Source organism: Pelophylax lessonae, assembly GCF_965119305.1.
Source record: "Pelophylax lessonae genome assembly, chromosome: 10".
Taxonomy (NCBI): domain Eukaryota; kingdom Metazoa; phylum Chordata; class Amphibia; order Anura; family Ranidae; genus Pelophylax; species Pelophylax lessonae.
The window spans coordinates 209,862,073-209,887,509 of record NC_138777.1 but is presented as its reverse complement, the minus strand read 5'-3'; the positions used below and the strand labels follow the sequence as shown (position 1 = coordinate 209,887,509).

The 25,437-nt window shown below is 43.5% G+C and overlaps 1 protein-coding gene across 2 annotated transcripts in view; it reads right to left on the bottom strand.

The window, feature by feature from the left end:
• KIAA0513 overlaps positions 1-21,739 on the bottom strand; it is a 129,375-nt gene extending 107,636 nt beyond the window's left edge. For both annotated transcript variants that reach the window (XM_082270420.1, XM_082270421.1), the window contains exon 1: positions 21,617-21,739. The gene's annotated coding sequence lies outside the window, so the exon portion shown is untranslated. The remainder of the gene's footprint in view (positions 1-21,616) is intronic.
• Positions 21,740-25,437: the final 3,698 nt, after the last annotated feature.

The following is a 25,437-nucleotide window of genomic DNA, read 5'->3' as shown; positions in this document are numbered from 1 at the left end:
CGCTCACGTGACTGCCGGCTCTCTCCTCCTTTACTCCCCGACTTACGTCAGAGGAAGTTCTCCTCGGGCCCTGCCCGCTGGAGATGTCAGATGGGGAGAGAAAAGAGCCGGGAGTCACGTGAGCACCGATAGGCGCTGTGAAAACAGGTAGAAATCAGCTTTTTTTTTTATAAAGCACAGGAACTAGGATACAGGTTGTAATCTAACAGAGGGGATGGTGTAAAGATAACATATTGGCTTAAAAACCACTTTAAAGGATTTGCTACTGACAGTTTGGTGCCAGATACCACACTATACCTTCAGAGGTCTAGCGGAGTCTATGTCTTGATGGGTCAGGGCTGTTTTGGCAGCCAAAGAAGGACCTACTCAATATTAGCTGGGTGGTCATAAAATGATGGCTGATGGGTGTATAACATATTTGGAGAGCGGTGATGTCACTCCTGTACAATATATCTTATGCCTGTAGAGCAGTGATGTCACTCCTGTATAATATAACTTATATCTAGACAGCGGTGATGTCACTTCTGTGTAATATATCTTCTATCTGGAGAGTGGTGATGTCACTCCTGTATTATAAATCTTATATCTGGAGAGTGGTGATACCATTCCTGTATAATATATCTTATATCTGGAGAGTGGTGATGTCACTCCTGTATTATAAATCTTATATCTGGAGAGTGGTGATACCATTCCTGTATAATATATCTTATATCTGGAGAGTGGTGATGTCACTCCTGTATAATATATCTTATATCTGGAGAGCGGTGATGTCAATCCTGTATAATATATCTTATATCTGGAGAGCAGTGATATCACTCCTGTATAATATATCTTATATCTGGATAGCGCTGATGTCACTCCTGTATAATAAATCTTATATCTGGAGAGTGGTGATACCATTCCTGTATAATATATCTTATATCTGGAGAGCAGTGATGTCACTCCTGTATAATATCTTATATCTGGACAGCGGTGATGTCACTTCTGTGTAATATATCTTATATCTGGAAAGTGGTGATGTACTGTCTGCCCTCACACTGTAAAGTGCTACGCAAACTGTTGGCACTATATAAATCCTGTATTATATCATCTAGAGAGCTGTGATGTCACTCCTGTATAATATATCTTGTATCTGGAGGGCCGTGATGTCACTCCTGTATAATATAACATATCTGGAGAGCGGTGATGTCACTCCTGTATAATATGACATATCTGGAGAGCAGTGATGTCACTCCTGTATAATATAATCTATTTTTGGATTACAATTATATCTACATGGCCACTGATATAAAGTGGGCTGTCCCCTGTGCATTATTTGAGATATATGCGGCACGGTAGACGTCGGTGTCACATTTTCCTCCTATGAAGGGACACAAGCTGACGCTTTCACATCAGATACAGACCCTGGACACGACACATTGAGGTTCTGTAGATGCGATTTTTCAGGCAATGTAGAAGACTTGTTGAAATGCAAAATAAAACGAGAATTTCTAATGTCAATGAAGCTCCCTGGAGATCGTCTCATCGTTCTTCCTAACAGGCCGGCTCCCTCCCAGAATGGCGATATTCTAAATCTGTCTGTTTAATCCGCTCCCTGGATAAAAATATATTCAAATCAAGGCTGTGAAAGGCTGCTGAGATTTAATAAGAGGCTGGCGCCAAACTCATACCGTCCATCAATTCCTCCAATTAGACCAACTGCATAGCAGAGACCCCATACAGCAACAGGTCATCTATAGACCACACAAGTGAGCAATGAGAAGCAAGAACCATCGGGATTCATATTGCCTCCTCTTCAACCTGAACCTTTTTCTTCATTAGCAGTTTTCGGGGGGGGGGGGGGGGGGGGGAACAACAGGTCATTTTTTACAGATCACTATTTTGCAAATGAATTTAAAGTGGACCTGTCAAAAAGTCTCAATAAGTCCCTGAGATGTCCCAATGTACAATAACAGCATCATTGTTCAGTAAAGCTTTCCCCTTTTATCATTAACCACCGGAGGATTTTGCTGTCTTACGTCTGGGCCACTTTTTGCGATTCGGCACTGTGCGAATTTAACTGACAATTGCGCGGTCATGCAAACGCCGGAGGAACAGTGCCCCATCTCTGGCGTCAGTGGGAGGAACAGTGCCCCATCCCTGGCGTCAGTGGGAGGAACAGTGCCCCATCCCTGGCGTCAGTGGGAGGAACAGTGCCCCATCCCTGGCGTCAGTGGGAGGAACAGTGCCCCATCCCTGGCGTCAGTGGGAGGAACAGTGCCCCATCCCTGGCGTCAGTGGGAGGAACAGTGCCCCATCCCTGGCGTCAGTGGGAGGAACAGTGCCCCATCCCTGGCGTCAGTGGGAGGAACAGTGCCCCATCCCTGGCGTCAGTGGGAGGAACAGTGCCCCATCCCTGGCGTCAGTGGGAGGAACAGTGCCCCATCCCTGGCGTCAGTGGGAGGAACAGTGCCCCATCCCTGGCGTCAGTGGGAGGAACAGTGCCCCATCCCTGGCGTCAGTGGGAGGAACAGTTCCCCATCACTGGTGTCAGTGGGAGGAACAGTTCCCCATCACTGGTGTCAGTGGGAGGAACAGTTCCCCATCACTGGTGTCAGTGGGAGGAATTGTACTCCATTGTTGGTATCAGTCAGAGAAATAGTTCCTCATAAGTGAAAATAGTTCTCCAAGGGCCAGATAAATGCAAGCAAAGGGCCACAGCTAGGCCAAGGGCCGCAGTTTGGAGATCCCTGCTCTATACCAATAAACATACTGATTATTATGTGCTGCCCTTTGGTAATGCCAAGGCCCACAGTCAAGCAATCCTATATCTCTTAAAAGGAGTTGTAAAGGCAGAAGGTTTTTTTTATCTTAATGCATTCTATGCATTAAGATAAAAAGCCTTCTGTGTGCAGCAGCCGACCCAACACCCCTTAATACTTACCTGTGCCCCAGTTATGTCCATGAGTCCCTCAGCCATCCCTGCTGATTGGCTGAGATACAGCCAAAGGTGCCATTGGCTCGCGCAGCAGTCAAAGTCAGTTAGCTAATCAGGAGAACGAGGGGGCGGGGCCAAACGGCAGCTCCGCGTTTGAATAGACAAAGGGAGCTGCAGCTTGGCTCGGGTGCCCCCATAGCAAGCTGCTTTCTGTGGGGGCACTCAAAACCAACTGCACAGAGGAGGTAATGTTTTTTTTTTTTTTTGTAAAGGAGACTTTACAATCACTTTACATTTAAAACCAATGATGTAGATAATTTAAAAAAATATTAAAGATGACAACATGCAAAAGCAAGTAGAAACAAGTCCAGGCTTTCCACCGAATCCCAAAGGACCCTGGCTGGGAGCCTCACTGTTACGGTCCTCAAGAGACATGAAGAGCCACCAGTTGACCGCGGTGGCCCTTTGTATGTCTCTTCAGGAAGACCTCCATTAGGTAAAGCTCATACAGGTCTCCTCAGGCGCCAAGTGTTTTGCCGGCTCGCACAGTTTTTCCAGTTCAGCAGCTTCCAGCCCCGATGCCGGAGATTACATATTCTGTAATTACAATGTTCCTTAAACAATCAGGTTTCTTTTTTGGATTTCCTGTGGGGCTCTGTTATTAAACGCAATCAGCAGCACAGACGAGTGGGGCGGCTCGTAAAATTCATACTGTACTTTTACAGCATAAAGCAAAGTGCGAGCTTTAAAAAGATGGAATACTAATTTTTAAGGCATTCTGTGCAAAGCAGACTGGCAAGAACATATCATGCAGGAATTTCCTTTCCACTAAGTTATGTATAGTGATGTTGCATAGTCATTATGGGGTGTCCCCAACCCCAGTTCTGAAGCCACAGAGACCATAAACGCACAGCATGCAATACTGACTCTGCTAAAAGTCAGAACACAGACAGCCCACTACCCACTCCCCTTGTGAGTCTCTGAGCAGGGATGGGCCGAACGGTAGACAGATAGGGCTGCTGCCTTGGGTGTTTCAGAAGAAGGAGAGCACAAAAAGAGTAGGACCAGCAACTTATGCTACTGAAAAAATTAGCAGCTCATTGGGGGGGGGGGGGGGGGCACATTGGCCTTTTTGCCTTGGCTCGAATCCAGTGGCGTTGCCTAGGCTCTGATGATGTCCAGATCTCTGTGCCGCCGACTGCTTAATGGGAAAATGCTCCGACAGCCTGGCTGGGTTGGAGTGCCTTGGCTTCCTCGTTCTCTGTGCCATTGGCTGATGGATGCCGATATCCACCTAAAGTCCATCCAGGGTGACAGGACACATTTCGGGGGACCTTCCTCTTCCTCAGCTGATCCCTTTGGGTTACCTGCTTTGTATAAATAGCCCCCCAAGAAACAACCTGTGACCCTAGACATTGGGTGGATATCGCCATCCAACAGCACCGGGAATGAGGAAGCCAAGGCACTACACACCAGCCAGGCTTTCTGAGCATTCTTCCGCTAAGCAGTCAGCAACACAAAGATCCGGACTCTGTGCCTGCAGCAGCTCATCATCCATCCAGCCAGCTGCACCTTTTTTGGGACTGTGGCTTCACCACAGGATTATCCTCTCCCTGGGACTTTAAGTGGTCGTAAAGTCAGAAGGTTTTTTTCTTAATGCATTTTATGCATTAGGATTAACAATTTTCTGTGTGGAGCAGCTCCCTCATACCTACCTGAGCCCATTTCGATTCAACGATGTTGCAGGAATGTCTCAGCTCTCCAAGACTCTCCCTTCTCATTGGCTGAAACAGCAGTGCGGGGCCATTGGCTCCCGCTGCTTTCAATCCAATTCAGTGAGCCAATGCTGGAGAGAGAGGGGCAGGGCCGGGTCGCAGCTCCGTGTCTGAATGGACACAGGAAGCTGCGACTCGGGTGCACCCATAGCAAGCTGCTTGCTGTGGGGGCACTGAAAAGGAGGGAGGGGCCAGGAGCACCAAAGAGGGACCCGAGAAGAGGAGGATCCAGCCTGCTCTGTGCAAAACCAACTGCACAGAGAAGGTAAATAGGACTTCAATACCACTTTAATTACATGTGTCTTTTTACATGTTAGTGAGTATTCAATTTTTATTTTTAAAATTAAACTTTTTTGGAACCTACTACACACCCGGGTGGAAACGCGGTCTTCCCCACTCCCCTCCTTTTTGTTTTTACAGATGGAATCCCACCTCCTTGATGACATCGGCACCCCTAGGTTGTTAGTTCCTTCTGTCCCGCCCCTCCCCCTCCCCTTACTTTTAGTCATTAGTACTACTATTGTTTATTGAATATCATAATAGCAATCCATTTACTAATCATTTTTTATATTTTTCATGATCACCAATGAGTGGTTGAGCACTGGTAGCCTAGCGCCATCCCAGGCATCATGCAATTTTTTAGCTTTGGGTTTGAACAGAAAGCCTTGACAAAGCATCTGTAGAGCATTCAGCAAGCTAACATTCAGCTCCAGTTTGTAAATCATGAACACAGATCCTAATGGAAGTGCTGATTGCCACTTTACGCAAGCAGCTAACAGGCTTCAGCACTTCTCGAAGCTTGAAGAAAGTTTGCAAGCAGCTTGCTTAAAGTGACAAACATTTCCATTAGAATCTTGAAATATGTGTTCAACATATACAAAAAGCTTCAACAAAGTTTACAATTAAATCATTTCTACAAATGATTTAATAAAGCTTGCTGTTCACACTGCTCTTATACAAGCTGGAGCCCTGGTGAAACAGGCAGTGAGAGGCTGCAGCAGGGGCTGATCTGTGTCAGACGTTTATGAACACAGGCACCCGGATATATACAACTGTGAAGTAGATGGTGACCCTGGGTGATGCCTGAACAAAGATAGCACCATCCTTGTGGAGACAAAAGCTGATCAAGGCTTTGTCAGGGTAGAAGATTTAAAAACTTTAAAGCAGAGCTCTGCCGAAGGGGGGGGTGCTCCATTGTTTGCACCCTCCTTCCCTCCACTGCCACATTTGGATACCACTTTCAGGTAAGATTGCCACGGCGATCTACAAGTAGGTCCGGCCTCTCGTTCCCCCCCCCCCCCCCCCCCACTGCATTTTGGAACACACAGGTCCCAGAATATGGCAGGACAACTCAGAAAGTGCAGCGCAACTCGTGCATGCGGAAGCCTGAAGGCTTCACTGCCAGTTTCCCTTAGTGAAAATGCCGGCGTCTGCAAATGAAGCCGATTGAAGAAGAATGGGGCAGGTGCCAACATAAATCTCTGGATTCCTGGACAGGTAAGTGTCCTTATAATAAAAAGTGAGCAGCTACAGTATTTGTAGCTGCAGACTTTTACATTGTTGGGGGGGGAATTTGAACTTCTCTAACTTTTGTGACAGAATAGAAAAAAAAAAAAAAAAGATTTGCACCTCTAAAGGGAGGCGTATGAAAATTGATATAAAATCCCATTTAAAGCCATGTTAATGCAAAGGTAAAAGGGGTTTGAATATTTCTGCAAAGACTTCCAAAAAAAGAACGGTCACACCTCGGGCGGATTCAGCCATGGACATTTAGGCTGGGTTCACACTGCACGTGCAAGCGCGGATTCGGCTTTTTTTCCACCTATTTCCGAGCGTCGTGTATAGGGGCAGCCCATTTATCTCAATCTCCCATCTCGGATGCCGGGTTATTTTGTGCTTTTATGACCATTATAATTTATGGTCCACGCTGTCTGGTAAGAAGCGTATGCTAATTGTTGGTGGATTTCATCAATCAACGTTACTAATACACTTTTTTGCACTTTATAGTCACTCTTGTTTATTATTGAAAAGGACTTTTTAATTGAAAAAAAATGTTATGTTCACCCAACACTGAATTTTGCACCTATTTCATTACATCACTTTCTTAGGATTGATTTTTTTCTACATATTTTTTTAAATAATATAATTTTGCTCATATTTTATTTACTGCATGCTTAATTGTTTTTATGTCACAATATTTACCATAGGATTATTCATGATTGCACGATTAGCATTTAGCGCCGCTTCTTATTTATATGGACTTTAATGAGATGTCCTAAGAGCGAGAAACACTCGACTCTTAAAAAGAATACGCGGGGGGGGGGTGCCATTAAAGTGTATATGCACTACATCTGCTCTCCCACAGTACACAGAACATGGGAATGCAATTATTTTATTAAGGCGAAGTTCCGGCCTCAATATCGAAAAAAAAAAAAAACGATTTTGGGCCATCTGCTTGCTAAGGGGCAACCTGAAAAATAAATGGTTGCTCCCAATTTTTTTTTGGTCACTTACCTTAATATTGAAGAAAATATACTTACCTTCCTTCCACTTCCTCCCTCGGCGGTCGTGGCCCGCGCAGTCACTTCTGGCTTGCGATGACTCCTGGGAGCTGAACGTCATTGCTCCCAGGAGTCAATGCGCTGGTGTTCTAAAATTTAGTCGGACCCGTGAAAATTCCGGACCTCGTCACTTCCGGTGACGCTACGTCATAACCCAGCTGGTGCGAGCCCCGGTGCACATGCGCACAAGACAGTTTTCAAGGTCCGATGAAATTCTAAGACTAATGCCCCGTACACACGTGCAGATTATCTGAAGACTTTTGTCTTCAGATTTACCTTTTCTATGTAGTGCAAGGGCCTGCTGGATTGCATACACATTGAAAGTGTTTAGGTTTGACCTCATATTATATGGTTTTGGTAAGTCTGCAGACAAAAGTCTTCAGATAATCTGCACGTGTGTACGGGGCATTAGCGAACAGCTGACTCAGAGGAGGAGGGGCTGAGGTGGGACGCACACACCGCCGCGGGAAAATTTTAAAACACGTTGCAGAGCTTACTTAGAGGAGGCGGGAAGGAAGTGAATATATACTTCCTTCCCGCCTCCTCTAAGTCAGCTAAGTCAGCTGTTCGCTAAGTCTTAGAATTTCATCAGACCTTGAAAACTGTCTTGTGCGCATGCGCACCGGGGCTCGCACCAGCTGGGTTATGACGTAGCGTCACCAGAAATTATGAGGTCCGGAATTTTCACGGGTCCCACAAAATTTTAGAACACCTGCACCGGCCCCACTCGTCACTTCCGGTGCAGGCGCGGCATTCCATGCTAAACAGCTTCTTGGCATGCCCAGAAGCTGTGCAGGGATGACGCGCTTGCACCGGAAGTGACGAGCGGGGCCGGTGCAGTGCATTGTGGGACTCCAACGTCACCGAAGAGAACGCGCTGGCTTCAGCTGCTCACACATGAGATGGCAGCGCTGGAGAAGAACTTTTCAAGGTAAGTATTTCTTCTTACAGGTAAGTGCGACCCGGGACAGTTCTTAGGCTATCCATTGTGGAATGTACCAGCTCTGACTGTCCCGGAGGTATTTTATCTAAATTTGACCCCCGAGGCCGGAACTCCGCTTTAAATATAAACTGCTAAATACCTTTTCTCATCAGCAGTATATAGCAGTCTTGCACACGATACTCCTAATTGAGCATCTACTTTTTCCTTGCGTTTTTTTTTTTTTTTTTATGTATTTGCGCATTTGTGTTCACGTAATTTCCGTATTCTCATGTTCTTGCTTTGTGCATTATGTAAATGGCCATTTGCGCACAAATTTTTCTATTTTGTTTTTACTGAAGATGGCACGTTGCTTGTTTACGCACCTGTGTGCATAGGCACATTACAATTAATGGGCTGTATTTTAGCTTAGTAAAAAAAAGATGTACTGAGCCATTTCAAGCTGCAGTGTGCAAGAGGCCTATAGCAGTCTTGTGACTTCTATCAGTGTCTGCTTAAAGCTTGTAGGAGGAGTTTTCATTCTCCTCTGACCAGGGCTGTCTTTAACACAGAGCAAAAGGGGCAGCTGCCCTGGGCCCAGTCATTGTTATGGGGTCCAAGGCAGCTTCCCCTTGAGCCCACACTGCTTGCAAATAGTTGATAAGTGGATTTGGGAGGGCCCAAGAAAATGTTTGCCCAGGATCCAATCAATATTAAAGACTGCCCTGCCTATGACTGTCCTATGAGGCTGCAGGTCCCCTGACCCTCTGTCTGGACAGTGCTGATTGGCCCTGTGCTGATCACATGCACTCTCCCAAGAAAAAAAAAAAAAAACAGCAATACACACCAAACTGAGCGTGTGCAGAGTGACTCCAGGTCTCTGTTCTATCAGGAGATGGATTGGGGACAGTGGAAGAAGGGGAGGATCAGCGAAGACAGGACTTTTTTACACAATGCAGAGGATTAACCCCTTATGTTCCACAGTAAGTAATACAAGCATGCTTTACAGCATAGACTGATTTTACTGTTGTAGGTTTAGTAACACTTTAAGAACTAATGGCTCTGCTGTGCGTCTGCAAAAGGGCCGCATGTTTCTGTGCATTGCAGGAAAGCGCGAATCTAGCCCCCAGTGGGGTTGCCGCTAACTCTTTTACAACTAGGCTAGAGGATGGCTCAGTACGCACGATGCCGACAAATGGAAAACAACTTTCCAAAATCTCTGCCGGTGCACACAGCTCTCTGCACGGTCTCTGAAGATTACAGTAATCCCAGCTTCATCTTTGTCACTAATGCTACAATGTAACTGTCCAGCTTTGTTCCAAATTCTGGCTGCAGCAAACAATGTAACATAGAAAGGATGAGTCACTGGACATGGAGCCAGGATGGGCGAGGAGGGGGCGAGAGGGCGATATGATGGGAAGATTAGGATGATAATCAGTGTGACAAATGAGAGGAGAAGAGGCACAGCAATTCTTGGCTGAAGAGATTACAGGGGAAAAAAAAAAAAAAGCCACCGTCTCTCCAAATGTCAGCTCCGCCCAAACATGATCGTTCGCTGGTAGGTGAATGCACGCAGATGACCCGGTGAAACACACACAGATGCAACTGAAAAACATTTACCCATGCTTTGGTTTTAATAAAATATCTTATTTTGACCTTTTTTTCCCCCATCTCAATGCTGTGGATCTCCTGCCGTCTTTTTGCAGCAACTTCCTGTCCAGTGATGGCTGAATGGTACTTTTCAAAATGGGTTTCCTAATGGTGACTACAGCGAACCGTGTCTGGGTAATGTGTATTGGCACAGTCACCTGTAGTCTTGATTGGAAGCACTTGTGACAGGGTGACAACGCTAGAGCAGAATTGGGAGACATGGATGGAGTGTTGTCACCTTATAACAGGAAGTGCCTGAACAAAGAATTCCAGTGATGGCTGCATGGCATTTCTAAGGGCGGGTGTCCTAATGGTGACAAACGCGAACCATCGGGTGTATTTACTAAAGCTGGAGAGTGGAAAATCTGGTGCAGCTCTGCATAATGACCAATCAGCTTCCAGGTTTTATTGCAAAAGCTTAATTGATGAAGCTGAAGTTAGAAGCCGATTGGCTACCATGCACAGCTGCACCAGATTCCGAGCGCTCCAGTTTTAGTAAATCTACCCCCATGTCTGGGTAAAGTGTATTGGCACAGTCACCTGTATTGTCGATTGGAAGCCCATGTGAGAGGGTGACAACACAAGAGCAGAATTTATAGACAAGGGCAGAGCGTTGTCACCCTATAACAGGAAGTGCCTGAACAAGGACCTCCAGTGATGGATGCATGACATTTCACGGGGCGGGGGTCCTGATCGTGACAAGAGTGGACTATACTTGAATATTGTGTGTTGAAACAGCCACCTGTAGTCACCATTGGAAGCCCCTGTTACAGGGTGACAATGTAGGAACACAACTAGGAGTCGGGGACAGAGTGCTGTCACCCTGTATCAGGAAGTGCCTGAATGAGGACCTTCCTGGCAGGATCATCAGGGATTATTTTAATAAAAGCTGCTGTTCAAAATATTAAGAATGACATTACATTGTTATGCGATGGAGTTTACATTGACTTGAAGTGGTTGTAAACCCTTCCTTATACCCAGTTACCCAGTGAAGGGACTATCCTCAGGTGATACACAGAGATAAAAAAAAAAACCCTCCTATATATGTTGTACCTGTTTATTTGCAGTCTTCTCTACATCCGTTCAAAGACCAGTTTTTTAAAGCTTGGGTGAGAGTTCAGAAAAAAGGGGGCAGAGAGTTGAAGTTGAATCTCCGGTACCATGCCCCCTGCATCTCCGGTACCATACCATGCCCCCTGACATCTCCGGTACCATGCCCCCTGACATCTCCGGTACCATGCCCCCTGACATCTCCGGTACCATGCCCCCTGACATCTCCTGTACCGTGCCCGCAGCCTCTGACATCTCCTGTACCGTGCCCGCAGCCCCCGCCATCTCCTGTACCGTGCCCGCAGCCCCGGTACCATGCCCCCAGCATCTCCGGTACCATGCCCCCCGCATCTCCTGTACCATGCCCCCGCATCTCCTGTACCATGCCCCCGCATCTCCTGTACCATGCCCCCGCATCTCCTGTACCATGCCCCCGCATCTCCTGTACCATGCCCCCGCATCTCCTGTACCATGCCCCGCATCTCCTGTACCATGCCCGCATCCCCCGCATCTCCGGTACCATGCCCCCAGCATCTCCGGTACCATGCCCCCCGCATCTCCTGTACCATGCCCCCGCATCTCCGGTACCATGCCCCCCGCATCTCCTGTACCATGCCCCCGCATCTCCTGTACCATGCCCCCCGCATCTCCTGTACCATGCCCCCCGCATCTCCTGTACCATGCCCCCCGCATCTCCTGTACCATGCCCCCCGCATCTCCTGTACCATGCCCGCAGCCCCCGCATCTCCTGTACCATGCCCGCAGCCCCCGCATCTCCTGTACCATGCCCGCAGCCCCCGCATCTCCTGTACCATGCTCACACAGCCTATGACCACCTCCTGTACCATGTCCCCACTTTTAACGGGAATTTGCTGATAGATAGATAGATAGATATATCTATCTATCTATCTATCTATTACACAATACACACATATATATATTATATATCCCTATATGCTTTCAGATCGGTCTTATCTATAATATACTCTTCAAATGTGCTTTAAAATGCATATAGTTTTCCCTTTTATGAACAAGAATATAATGGTGTTATGTTGTTGGGCCGGTATAATAATGCTATGAGGCTGGTATGAAATTATTTCCATGGCTGAATTATATTCCCAGTCCGGCCCTGGTCGGGACTCTTGACTTCTGATGGTGGGGGGCTCCTGACATCTGATGTAAGAGGGGTGGGGTTCTCTGGGCATCTACGGTAGTCTTACAGATGCAACTGGCCCTTTGAGGGCAATCATAATGCTGATGCGGCCCGCAATGAAATGGAGTTTGACACCCCTGCTATAGAGGGATATGCTTTGTTCATATTTCATGTCTACAACCACTTTAAGAAGAATACATTATCTCTACCTATAGATTGTAAGGATTGTAAGGTATTTGGAGGCTTACAACTCTAATTGGAAGCAGCAGACTCTGTAAAACGATTACCAAGCTTTATCTTGGCAGTCATACAGCAGGGATGCCAACCCCCTCCTGTGATATGCAAATGACCATTAGGAAGCCCTATCACAATCGGCTACATGTGACAACAATAGCTTGAAGTACAATCTGAAAAAGGCAAACCGCTTTCCCCTTAAATACAGATGCCGGCTTCACTTGGAGCCCCCAGCTCCTTTGTCCCATTTTTCATTCCCGGCCAGTGAAGCAGAACAGATTACTCTATACAGCTGTGATGAGATCTCACTGTTTACAGAGACGGTGCACCATGACGAGTCCAGGAGACCACATCGCTGTACAAAACTTACATGCAACTCTCTGCTTCTAGATGCCTAGGAGAGCAAAGAGAACATGTCACTTCTGCAAAGGCAATGTTCCTAAAACTAGAACTTCTATGGTTAGCCTGCTGCCAAGAAAATATAGATCTGTGCTTCTTCTGTGTGTGAAGCAGAGTGGGAGTCGTGTCCCTACTTACTTTACCTAGATTGTCCCTGTGCTCCCATGCATACATTCAAGCCATGATCTAAATGAGAGAGAAGTTCAAAATGAACAGGCTGCAAACTCAAAACAAACAAGCTGCATGATTTCTGCTAAGCTCAAAATGAACAGGCTGCATGATTTCTGCCTAGCTCTAAATGAACAGGCTGCATGATTTCTGCCAAGCTCAAAATGAACAGGCTGCATGATTTCTGCTAAGCTCAAAATGAACAGGCTGCATGATTTCTGCTTAGCTCAAAATGAACAGGCTGCATGATTTCTGCTTAGCTCAATATGAACAGGCTGCATCATTTCTGCTAATCTCAAACTGAACACGCTACATTATTTCTGATTCTTAACCAGCTTACTTCTGACTCACTTCTCTCCATAGACTACAATGGCTTCTGCAGCCTTCCCATTTATTTCACAGTCATGGTATTACTTACAGTGCATAAGTGGATAAAAAGTGGATAAAGAGGTGCCGATGGGTAAAATACATATCTCTGGCCAAAACTTTAAATACCTATCCCTTGACTTTAAATTTTGTCAACACATCCCGAAAAAAATGTATCACAGTGTGTGTAGTCCTTTGTACCATATTAAACTGGCACTTGATTTAAATCTAGCCCCCCCCCCCCCCCCCATTTCAATTCAGTGGGGAGAGACGCTCCCTCCTCTCAGGAAAACCATTGCAAAACACTCTCACAATTCAGATTAAAAGACATTAAAATAGAGATTAACATTCTGCATTCTGAAAAGGACATTAGGACATAAACCCCAGCGGCTCGGCGGTCCTCCTCGGTTGTAATCCGCCCCAGTGCGCCAATCTCTCCCCCAACAGAGGGGGGACAAACATGTTATCTGCTTTGTAAGGAATGCAAAAGGCAAAATAGGTCAGGTCTGATCATGATGAGCACACAATGGATGCCCGGCAGAGGCTGGCACACACAGGGTGCTCGCTAAATATAGACGGCGGCAAAGTAAACGCTGCAAATAAAAGAACAAAACACACAAGAGGAAGATAAAGAAGAAACATTTTTTAAGTCTATGTGTATACAAACAGAGGGAGAGAGAAATAGATGGAATGAGAGAAGAAAAGGAAGGAAGGAAGGAAGGAAGGAAGGAAGGAAGGAAGGAAGGAAGGAAGGAAGGAAGGAAGGAAGGGGGGGGGAGGGAGGGAGGGAGGGAAGGAAGGAAGGGAGAGGGAGGGAGGGAGGGAAGGAAGGGAGAGGGAGGAAGGGAGAGGGAGGGAGGGAGGGAAGGAAGGAAGGGAAGGAAGGGAAGGAAGGAAGGAAGGGAAGGAAGGGAAGGAAGGAAGGGAAGGAAGGAAGGGAAGGAAGGAAGGGAAGGAAGGAAGGAAGGGAAGGAAGGAAGGGAAGGAAGGAAGGGAAGGAAGGGAAGGAAAGGAAAGGAAGGAAGGGAAGGAAGAGGGAGGGAGGGAGGGAAGGAAGGAAGAGGGAGGGAGGGAGGGAAGGAAGAGGGAGGGAGGGAGGGAAGGAAGGGAGAGGGGGGGGGGGAGGGAAGGAAGATGGGAGGGAGGGAGAGGAAGGAGGAAAGGGAGGAGGAAGGAGGAAAGGGAGGATGAAGGAGGAAAGGGAGGAGGAAGGAGGAAAGGGAGGAGGAAGGAGGAAAGGGAGGAGGAAGGAGGAAAGGGAGGAGGAAGGAGGAAAGGGAGGAGGAAGGAGGAAAGGGAGGAGGAAGGAGGAAAGGGAGGAGGAAGGAGGAAAGGGAGGAGGAAGGAGGAAAGGGAGGAGGAAGGAGGAAAGGGAGGAGGAAGGAGGAAAGGGAGGAGGAAGGAGGAAAGGGAGGAGGAAGAAGGAAAAGGAAAAGAAGGAGGAAGAAGGAAAGGAAGGAGGAAGAAGGAAAGGAAGGAGGAAGAAGGAAAGGAAGGAGGAAGAAGGAAAGGGAATACAGAATGAGGGGAAAAAAAAAGTAAGGAAAGTAGGAATGAAAAAAGAAAGGACTAGGAAGAAGGAAATGGATGTAGGAAAGAGAACTGGAGGATCGAGGGCAAAATCTGGTGCAGCACTGCATAGAAACAACTCGGCTTCAAGGTTTTATTGTCAAAGCTTAAGTTACCAACCTGAAGTTAGAAGCAGATTGACTACAATGCCAAGCCATTTTCACGTCATAGTGCTCCTTTACACATCACAGTGTTATACTAGTGCGGTATGACTTAACTGGTTCCCGACCGCCCGTTTTTATTTGTAAATTACTTTACTACTGCTTTAGGCTGCATGTATGTGGGTTGGCGGCCCACATTTGCACAGGCATAGCAGCCCATTGATTTGAATGGGATGCTATGCCCTCATTTTCTGCAGAAAAAAGGTGCATGCAACATTTTAAAAAATCCAGTGGCCTTGAAATCCATCCTGCTTTTGCACCATGCGACTTACCTGCACTGGCAAGCTTTCTGCCTTTTTATATACGTGGGCCCAGCATTTAAAAACACAGTTTGTGTGTGCAGAAACTGCAGGTATGTCGCATGGTGCAAAAGCAGGATGGATTTCAAGGCCACTGGATTTTTTAAATGCTGCATGCACCTTCGAATCAATGGGCTGTTATGCCTGTGCAAATGTGGGTCGCCAACCAGGCCTAAAATAAGCCATCAAGCAGTGTCTGGCCTACCTGGTGACTGGTCCTGGCGCTCAGCTCCAATCCGTTGGCCTGTACTCTGATAAACGGCTCCACTCAGTCCAACTCCTACCCCGAGGCGCCGCCTCCTGTACAGAACAGCGTGCACGGCATGGGGCGGGGGCGGAGCGTCAGTGGAGCTCAAGGCCCCGCCTGCCTGCCCGTAACACAGTGAGCTGCCAATGCCTGGGCAGCTCTGACCGCTCTAAATCCGCCGGCGACCCACAGATTGGGAACTCCTGCCCTATTTGAATATATTTTGGATCATCCACATCTACTGCCACTCGTCTCTATTTTCCCTATCACGGAATTATTGAATAGTTCCTCTTGAACAGAACTCCTGAAGCAGCAGATCCTCCACGAAACACACGCACCGATTGTCGGCCGAACGATCGGCCGTCTTTTGTCCAGTATTGTTGTGCTGGTTGAAATGTGCTCTAGACTGCACACGAATTTTGTCGGCCGACTCGTACCACGCAGTGGAAAAGCAAACCGAGCCGAGTTGAGCCATGCAGTGCCGACTCGTACCACGCAGTGGAAAAGCATACCGAGCCGAGACGAGCCATGCAGTGCCGACTCGTACCACGCAGTGGAAAAGCATACCGAGCCGAGTCGAGCCATGCAGTGCCGACTCGTACCACGCAGTGGAAAAGCATACCGAGCCGAGTCGAGCCATGCAGTGCCGACTTGTACCACGCAGTGGAAAAGCATACCGAGCCGAGTCGAGCAATGCAGTGCCGACTCGTTCCACGCAGTGGAAAAGCAAACCGAGCCGAGTCGAGCCATGCAGTGCCAACTTGTACCACGCAGTGGAAAAGCAAACCGAGCCGAGTCGAGCCATGCAGTGCCGACTTGTACGACGCAATGGAAAAGCAAACCGAGCCGAGTCGAGCCATGCAGTGCCCAGTCGAGCCGAGCCGGTACACACAGTGGAAAAGCGCTAAATATGAGGTCAGGCAGCTGACAGGGAAGCGGAAAAAATGTCATGTGAGCTTTGACCTGCTAGCTTGAGAGTCAGGCTAAATAGGGGGCACCGAGATAATTCTGTAATTGATAAATCTCTTTTCTGAACTATACAGACATGGCTCCCTGTTCTGAGCAGCCTTACTTCCCATGCTGTAGAGTAAGACCTCCACACAATGACTGCCATGAGCGCAAAGCTGGAATCTCATGTGCAGATGTTTTATCACCGAATTATCTGGCAGGTGAATCACTACTGAAAACTCACTCTAGTGATTCACGCTGCAAGCATCACCCAAAATAACTCTTTTGGGGCGGATTGACCCTTTAACAATGGCACTGCACACTGGTACCCAAGCAGTTAATGCGCTGCCTGTAAGAAATAAGCTTGTGTACAGGCGAGTTATCAGCTCTCCGCATTCTTATTATATAAGATCGCACCCCCACACCCACCGAATAATGAAAGATCACCGTGACACATACAGATCCACACACACACTATATATAGATAGATCTATCTATCTATCTATCCAGATTCACACACACTATATATAGATATATCTATCTATATATATATACAGATTCACACAAACACTATAATATATATATATATATATATATATATATATATATATAAAATCTTCATCACATATAACTATAGTATACAGAGACTTATTACATGGAATAATTATTATCCCAAAACAGCGCGACAATTATAATTCTCGAATCTGTGAGATATCCTGAATCAGTAAACAAACTGTTCCTACTTATTATTGACACTGTGGCATTGTATGTATATATAATGTATATATGAGTGTGTGTATATAGACAGCTATAAAGGCAAGAGAGAGAGAGGATGAAAGGATGAATGAATGGATGGGAGGATGGATGGACAGATCAATAGATGGAGAGAAAGGGAAAGGATGAAAAAAACTAATGGATAGACAGACAGATCTGAATGGGCAGAGGATGGATGGATGGAGCAGCGGACAGAGAGACAGATATGAATGGACAGAGAGAAAGCAAGAGAAATGATGGATGAATGGATGGACGGAGAACAATATGAATGTACATAGAGAGAGAGAACAAAAGAAAGGATGGACAGACGGACCAATAGATAGATATGAATAAACAGAGAAAGGATGGCTAGATGAATAGACAGTCAGAGAGAGATATGAATGGATAGAGGATGGATGAATTGATGGATAGACAGACCAACAGAGAGAGAGACAGGAAGGGTGAATGTGAGAATGAATGGATGGACAGACAGATATGAAATGCCCAAGAGTGGAATGATGGATGGATGGACAGAAAGACCAAAAGATGGATATGAATAAACAGAGAGTAAGAGAAAGGATGGCTGGATGAATTGAGAGATATGAATGGACAGACAGACCAACAGAGAGAGAGGAAGGTAAATATGCGAATGAATGAATGGATGGATGGCTAGAGAGATAGATATGAACAGACAGAGATTAAGAGAAAGGATGGATATGAATAAACAGAGAAAAGATGGCTGGATAAATAGATAAGCAGACAGAGAGATATGAATGGATGGATCAAGAGAGAGAGAGCAGAAGGGTGAATGTGAGAATGGATAGACAGACAGATATGAATGCCCAAGAGTGGAATGATTGATGGACGGACGGACAGACCAATACATGGATATGAAGAAACAGAGTAAGAGAAAGGATGGCTGGATGAATAGACAGACAGAGAGATATAAATGGGCAGAGGATGGATGGACAGACCAACAGAGAGAGAGAGAAGGATGAATGTGTGAATGGACAAATATGAATGGCCCGAGAGTGGATGGACGGACAAACATATTAACAGATGAGAATGGACAGACTGAGTGGATGGACCTATAGATATAAATTGACAGAGAAAAAGAATGGCTGCCTGGATATATTAATAAACAGACAGACAGACATGAAAGGACAGATCAATAGATATAGAGAAAGGGTAGATGGATTAATGGATAGACAGACTGACAGATGGATATGAATGAACAGTGAGAGATAAAGGGTGGATGGACAGACATGTAGAGATTCACACACATTATTACACAGGATTTATATAGCGCCAGCAGCTTGCGCAGCGCTTTACAGTTATAATACCATTTATTACAGGAGGAATCACACATTGTATATTATTTGTACACAGGACTCTCTCTATACTCAGGGACTTCTCTCTCTCTCTCAGGTTCCTGGTAGCGCGGACGCTTCTGTGAAAGTCTACATGGAAGTAGCAGCTGCCAGGTACGTGTGACCAGGATGTGACAGTGGAGCCGTGTAGATGGCAGAAATCCATCGCCAAATAATCACCCCGCACTTCCTGAAAATTAAAGTAACAGCGGCCAGCAATTACCGCTCCCCGTGGACATGGGACTCTCCCCACAGGAGCTTACACTCTAATGTCCACCCACAGTCACACACTTATTATTATACATTTATATAGCTCTGACATATACCGCAGTGCTGTACAGAGAACACTGAGCCAGTCACATCAGTCTCTGCACCACAGGAGCTTACACTCTAATGTCCCCCCAGTGTCACACACTATTATTATACATGTATATAGCTCTGACATATACCACAGTGCTGTACAGAGAACACCGAGCCAGTCACATCATTTCCTGCACCAGAGGAGCTTACACTCTCTCCCTCCACAGTCACTAATAATAATATTACTATTTTTTATTATTATTATTTTATACTATTATTATTTTCACTGCTATTATTATTTAAAGTTTTTTTTCTATTTTGTTATATTTAATATTTTTTTTTTCCCGTATTAATCTTAATATTGCTATTTAGTGTTATTTAAGCTAGTCACATCAATCTCTGCACCAGAGAAGATTACACTCTAATGCGCCCCCCCCCCCCCCTTCCAGTCACACACTATTATTATTATTATACATGTATATAGCTCTGACATATTCCACAGAGCTGTACAGAGAACACTGAGCCAGTCACATCATTTCCTGCACCAGAGGAGCTTACACTCTCTCCCTCCACAGTCATGATTATTAAAAATAATAATAATAATAATACCATTAATAATAACAATGTTACTATTTTTTTATTACTATTATTTTGTATTATTTTATACTATTATGATTTTCACTGCTATTTATAGTTTTTTGGGTTTTGTTATTTTTAATATTTTTTTTTTTTGTATATTCATTGTTATTTAAGCCAGTCACATCAGTCTCTGCAGCAGAGAAGCTTACACTCTAATGCGCCCCCCTCCAGTCACATACTATTATTATTATACATGTATATAGCTCTGACATATTCCACAGAGCTGTACAGAGAACACTGAGCAAGTCAGATAATTTCCTGCACCAGAGGAGCTTACATTCTCTCCCTCCTCAGTCAATAATAATAAAATGAATAATAATAATAATAATGTTACTATTTTGTATTATTATTTTATACTATTATGATTTTCACTGCTATTTATAGTTTTTTGGGTTTTGTTATTTTTAACATTTTTTTTTTTTCGCATATTCATTGTTATTTAAGCCAGTCACATCAGACTCTGCACCAGAGAAGCTTACACTCTAATGCGCTCCCTCCAGTCACACACTATTATTATACATGTATATAGCTCTGACATATACCACAGAGCTGTACAGAGAACACTGAGCCAGTCACATCATTTCCTGCACCAGAGGAGCTTACACTCTCTCCTTCCTCAGTCAATAATAATAAAATTAATAATAATACTAATGTTACTACTTTGTATTATTATTTTATACTATTATGATTTTCACTGCTATTTATAGTTTTTTGGGTTTTGTTATTTTTTATAATTTTTTTTTTAATCTTAATATTGCTATTTATTGTTATTTAAGCCAGTCACATCAGTCCGTGCACCAGAGGAGCTTACACTCTAATGTCCCCCCCACAGTCACACATTATTATACATTTATATAGTTCTGACATATACTGCAGTGCTGTACAGAGAACACTGAGCCAGTCACATCAGTCTCTTCACTAGAGGAGCTTACACTCTCTCCCTCCTCAGTCAATAATAATAAAATTACTAATAATGTTACTATTTTGTATTATTATTTTATAATATTATGATTTTCACTGCTATTATTTATAGTTTTTTGGGTTTTGTTATTTTTTTATATTTTTTTTATTAATCTTAATATTGCTATTTATTGTTATTTAAGCCAGTCACATCAGTCTCTGCACCAGAGGAGCTTACACTCTCTCCTTCCTCAGTCAATAATAATAAAATTAATAATAATTTTACTATTTTGTATTATTATTTTATACTATTATGATTTTCACTGCTATTTATAGTTTTTTGGGTTTTGTTTTTTATAATTTTTTTTTTTTTTTTATTAATCTTAATATTGCTATTTATTGTTATTTAAGCCAGTCACATCAGTCTCTGCACCAGAGGAGCTTACATTCTAATGTCCCCCCCACAGTCACACATTATTATTATACATTTATATAGCTCTGACATATACTGCAGTGCTGTACAGAGAACACTGAGCCTGTCAGATCATTTCCTGCACCAGAGGAGCTTACACTCTGTCCCTCCTCAGTCAATAATAATAAAATTAATAATAATAATGTTACTATTTTGTATTATTTTATACTATTATGATTTTCACTGCTATTATTTATAGTTTTATGGGTTTTGTTATTTTTTATTAATCTTAATATTGCTATTTATTGTTATTTAAGCCAGTCACATCAGTCTCTGCACCAGAGGAGCTTACACTCTAATGTCCCGGGAAACATATGGTATGATGGTCACCAAACTTTGGAGGGTCTGATCACAGCATCCCATCTGCAATCTGGAGAGGCTGTTAGGAGGTGGAAGGCAATCACCCTGACAGCATGTATGGGGGGAGGAAACCCATGCACACCCCATGCAGACAAGGGGGAGGGGACTGGGCACAGGACCTCAGTGCTGCAAGGATCCAGCTGGAGACAGAGACTATATGCATAAAGTTGTTGGCAGTTCAGTGAGGACCAGGAAGTGTCAGTTGTCTATACATACATGTATACCTCTATACCCCCCCCCCCCTCACACCTCTCTATAGATATAGCAGCACGCTCAGGTGCACACCCTCCATACACACCTCTCTGGGACTTGCAGTTCCTCCAGCTGACAATGTTCTGGAGGAAGTGGCTCCCTGTGAATTCCCCTCCATTCCCCGGCACCCTCCCCCTCCTCACCCAGCTCTTACCTTCTCCTCGGTGCCCCCACACACACCCTGCACCGACCCCGCACTCCGCTCCAGCCTGCACTGACTGAGCCTCTGCTCTGCCAGGACCCCGCCCACTGCCAGCAGCTGGCAGCTCTCCGCACCTGCGCCTGCGCACTACACCCAACTCAGCGCTACGGCCTCCATCTTACTCCTCCCATTAGAGAGCGCGGGGCCTGCTGGGAGATGAAGTTCCCTCAACAGGTGAAGCCCGTAGTAGAGGAACTTTCACTTGTTACTTTGTATCTTCTACAAGTCCGACCAATCACCGAGAGGGATACAAAGTTATCAATCCTGGAGGTGCCTGTGAGAGCTGTAGAAATGTAGAGTCATCAAAATAAGAACAAAACTATTTATTTATTTTATTTTTGTTTTTTAATAAACGTTTTATTGAAAAAAAAATATAAAGGAACAATGACAAGCAGTAGCAATGTGGCGAAGCCAACTGATACAAAGACAAATAACATCACCTATCCGAGAGCAAAGAATAAAACTGTTTATAAAACTAAAATAAAAAACGTATATTGAATGATAATATAAAAAAATAAATAAATAAACATATTAATCAAGCATAAAAAATATAATCACAACGAACAATAAAACAATTATAGAATTAAATAATAAAAATAAATTATATTAAAACATAAAAAAAACTTTAAATAAATAATAATATAGCAAACAATAAAAATATGAAATAAAAATAGAAAATATAATCATACAGAGCAATTAAACATGAATCAAAAAATTACATTAATAAAAATAAAACTATTATAATAAAACAAAGAAAACTTACAATAAAAATAAAACTATTATAATAAAAAAACTTACAATAAATATACATATAATAAACAATAAAAGAAAACATTAAATTAAATATATAAAATAGAATAATAAAGAAAATAAAACATTAATCATGAAATTAAATAATTAAACAAAACCCAAAAAGAAACCTTACAATAAATAAAAATGATACAACAAACAATAAAACTAGTAATTAAAAATGGAAAATAAAATAATAAAGAACAAAAAAACATGAGTCATAAAATTAAATATTAAAAAAACTATTATAATACAAAACTTGTAATAAATATTAATATAACAAACAATAAAAAAGTTAAATATATTAAATATAATTATAAAGAACAATAAATCATTAAAAATAATAAAAAATATTATAATAAAGCATAAAAACCCTTCCAATAAATAATAATAATAATAATAATAATAATAAAAACAATAAATATATTAATATTAATATTAAAAATAATAATAATAATTAAGAACAATAAAATAACAATAATTATTTTACTAACAATATTAAGATTAATACAACAAAACATTTCTATTAAAAATAACAAAATAAAAAAACTATAAAAAATAATAGCAGTGAAAACCATAAAAGTCAGAATAAAATAATAATAAAAAATAATAATATTATTAATATAAAATAGTAACATTATTATTTAAATAACAATAAATAGCAATAATAAGAATAATACAACAAAAATATATTATTATTAACCACTTAAGCCCCAGAAGATTTTACCCCCTTCCTGACCAGGGGGTTTTTTGCGATTTTTTACTGCGTGACTTTAACGGACAATTGCGCGGTCGTGCGACGCTGTACCTAAACGAATTTCACGTCCTTTTTTTCCCACAAACAGAGCTTTCTTTTGGTGGTATTTGATCACCTGTGCGATTTTTTGATCATGTGCTATAAACAAAAAAAGAGCGTAATTTTTGCAAAAATAACAATATTTTTCACTTTTTTTTATATGAAATTCCCCCCAAAAAAAATGTAAAAATCAAAATTTTTTAACATTTTCGGCCAAATTGTTTTATGCTACATATGTTTGGTAAAAAAAAGAATCGCAAAAAGCATATTTTGATTGGTTTGCGCAAAAGTTATCGCGTTTACTAACAAAGGGAAAGATTTTTGTAATTTTTGGTGTTTTTTTTTTAACGAGTAATGGCGGCGATCTGCGATTTTTTTGCGGTACTGCGACATTGCGGCGGACAGATCGGACCCTTGACTGACATTTTTGACACTTTTGGGGGTACCAGTGACATTAATGCAGTAATCAGTGCTATATACAGTATATGCACTGTTACTGCAAAAATGACACTGGCAGGGAAGGGGTTAACTGTATTGGACAGGGAGGGGTTAAGTGTGTCCTAGGGGCGTGCTTCTAACTGTAGTGGGACATGGCTATTGGTGTAAAAACAAAGATCAACGGTTCTACATAGTAGAACCGTCTGATCTCCATTTTTACACAGGGGAGAATGACAGGCGGCTTGTTTACATAAGCCGCTCTGCCATTCTCCCGCTGTACCGACGATCGGCGAGTGACCGGCGGACATCGGGTCCGCCGGTCACACACCCGCACTCCTCCCTGAACGAGCCGAGGCGGGCGCGCGCCTCGGCGGGCGCGCGCTGGCCCGCTATTGGCTCCAATCCCAGTGACAGGCGAGCGACGTAGATCTACGTCACTCTGCCTGGCCGGGGCTGACTGCCGCAGTAAATATACTGTGCGCAGTCAGCAACCGGTTAAATATACCAAAATAAAAAAACAACTATAATTAATAATAGCAGAATGATGTGACTGGCTCAGTATTCTCTGTACAGCTCTGTATAAAAATAGTGTGTGACTGTGGATGGAAAGGGGGGGGGGGGTACATTAGAGTGTTAGCTCCTCTGGTGCAGAGACTGATGTGACTGGCCCAGTGTTCTCTGTACAGCACTGCAGTATATGTCAGAGCTATATAAATGTATAATAATAATAATATTAGTGTGTGACTGTGGGTGGAAGGGGGGGGGGCAATAGAGTGTTAGCTCCTCTGGTGCAGAGACTGATGAGACTGGCTCAGTGTTCTCTGTACAGCACTGCAGTATATGTCGGAGCTATATACATGTATAATAATAGTGTGTGACTGTGTGGGGACATTAGAGTGTAAGCTTCTCTGGTGCAGAGAGTGAATTGACTGGCTCTGTATTCTCTGTACAAAAGTGCAGTATATGTCAGTGCTATATAAATGTATAAAAGATCATTTTCAGGAAATTCTGCCTTAATATTTGATGTTGGATCTTTGCAGTTGCTAGATTGTCACATCCGGGTCGGTCACATTCACCTGACACATTTTTGGCAGCTGGTTGTATTTCTCAGGAATGTCAGACAGGAAGAAGAACATGGTGAAATGTTCGGCGTGTTCTCACACTACAGGATACTGAGAGATTTAAAGCAGACCTTTAAAAAATCACATTTCCTCCTTGCACCCTTCCCCCCTCCTCCCCCATGTAATGTAAAAAATACAATATTTACATATGCTATAGCCACTTGCCAGGAGCCCTGACTATGCCCACGCCTCCATTCATAGAAGCTGTACTTTAGCTTTCAGCAATGAAAAGTGATAGATGAATGGATTGGGTGGACCTATCAATCATCTGCCTGTCCTCCATTCATAGATGGCTTTCCATTCATAGGAGTTGTAGCATGGCTTTTAAAAAAAACTTAAGCAACTGGGTGGAAAAGGCGGGCATGGTAGGGTTTTCTTATTGACAGCCTAGTTGTATGACCCCCCCTCACTGAAAGATTACAGGGGTTGGTTGAGGGGGTGGGGGGAGCATTGATTGAAGATTACTACACACACAGTCCATCAATGCATCCACACTTTGCTTAAGATGTTCCTCTTTTTACCTAAAACACTTCAAGTAAACAACAAAGTTGCAAAATAGAAGAGAAGCACTTCCTTCTTTCAATGGGGGAATAAACAAAGCAAAATTCCAGTCATTATAAACCAAGAAA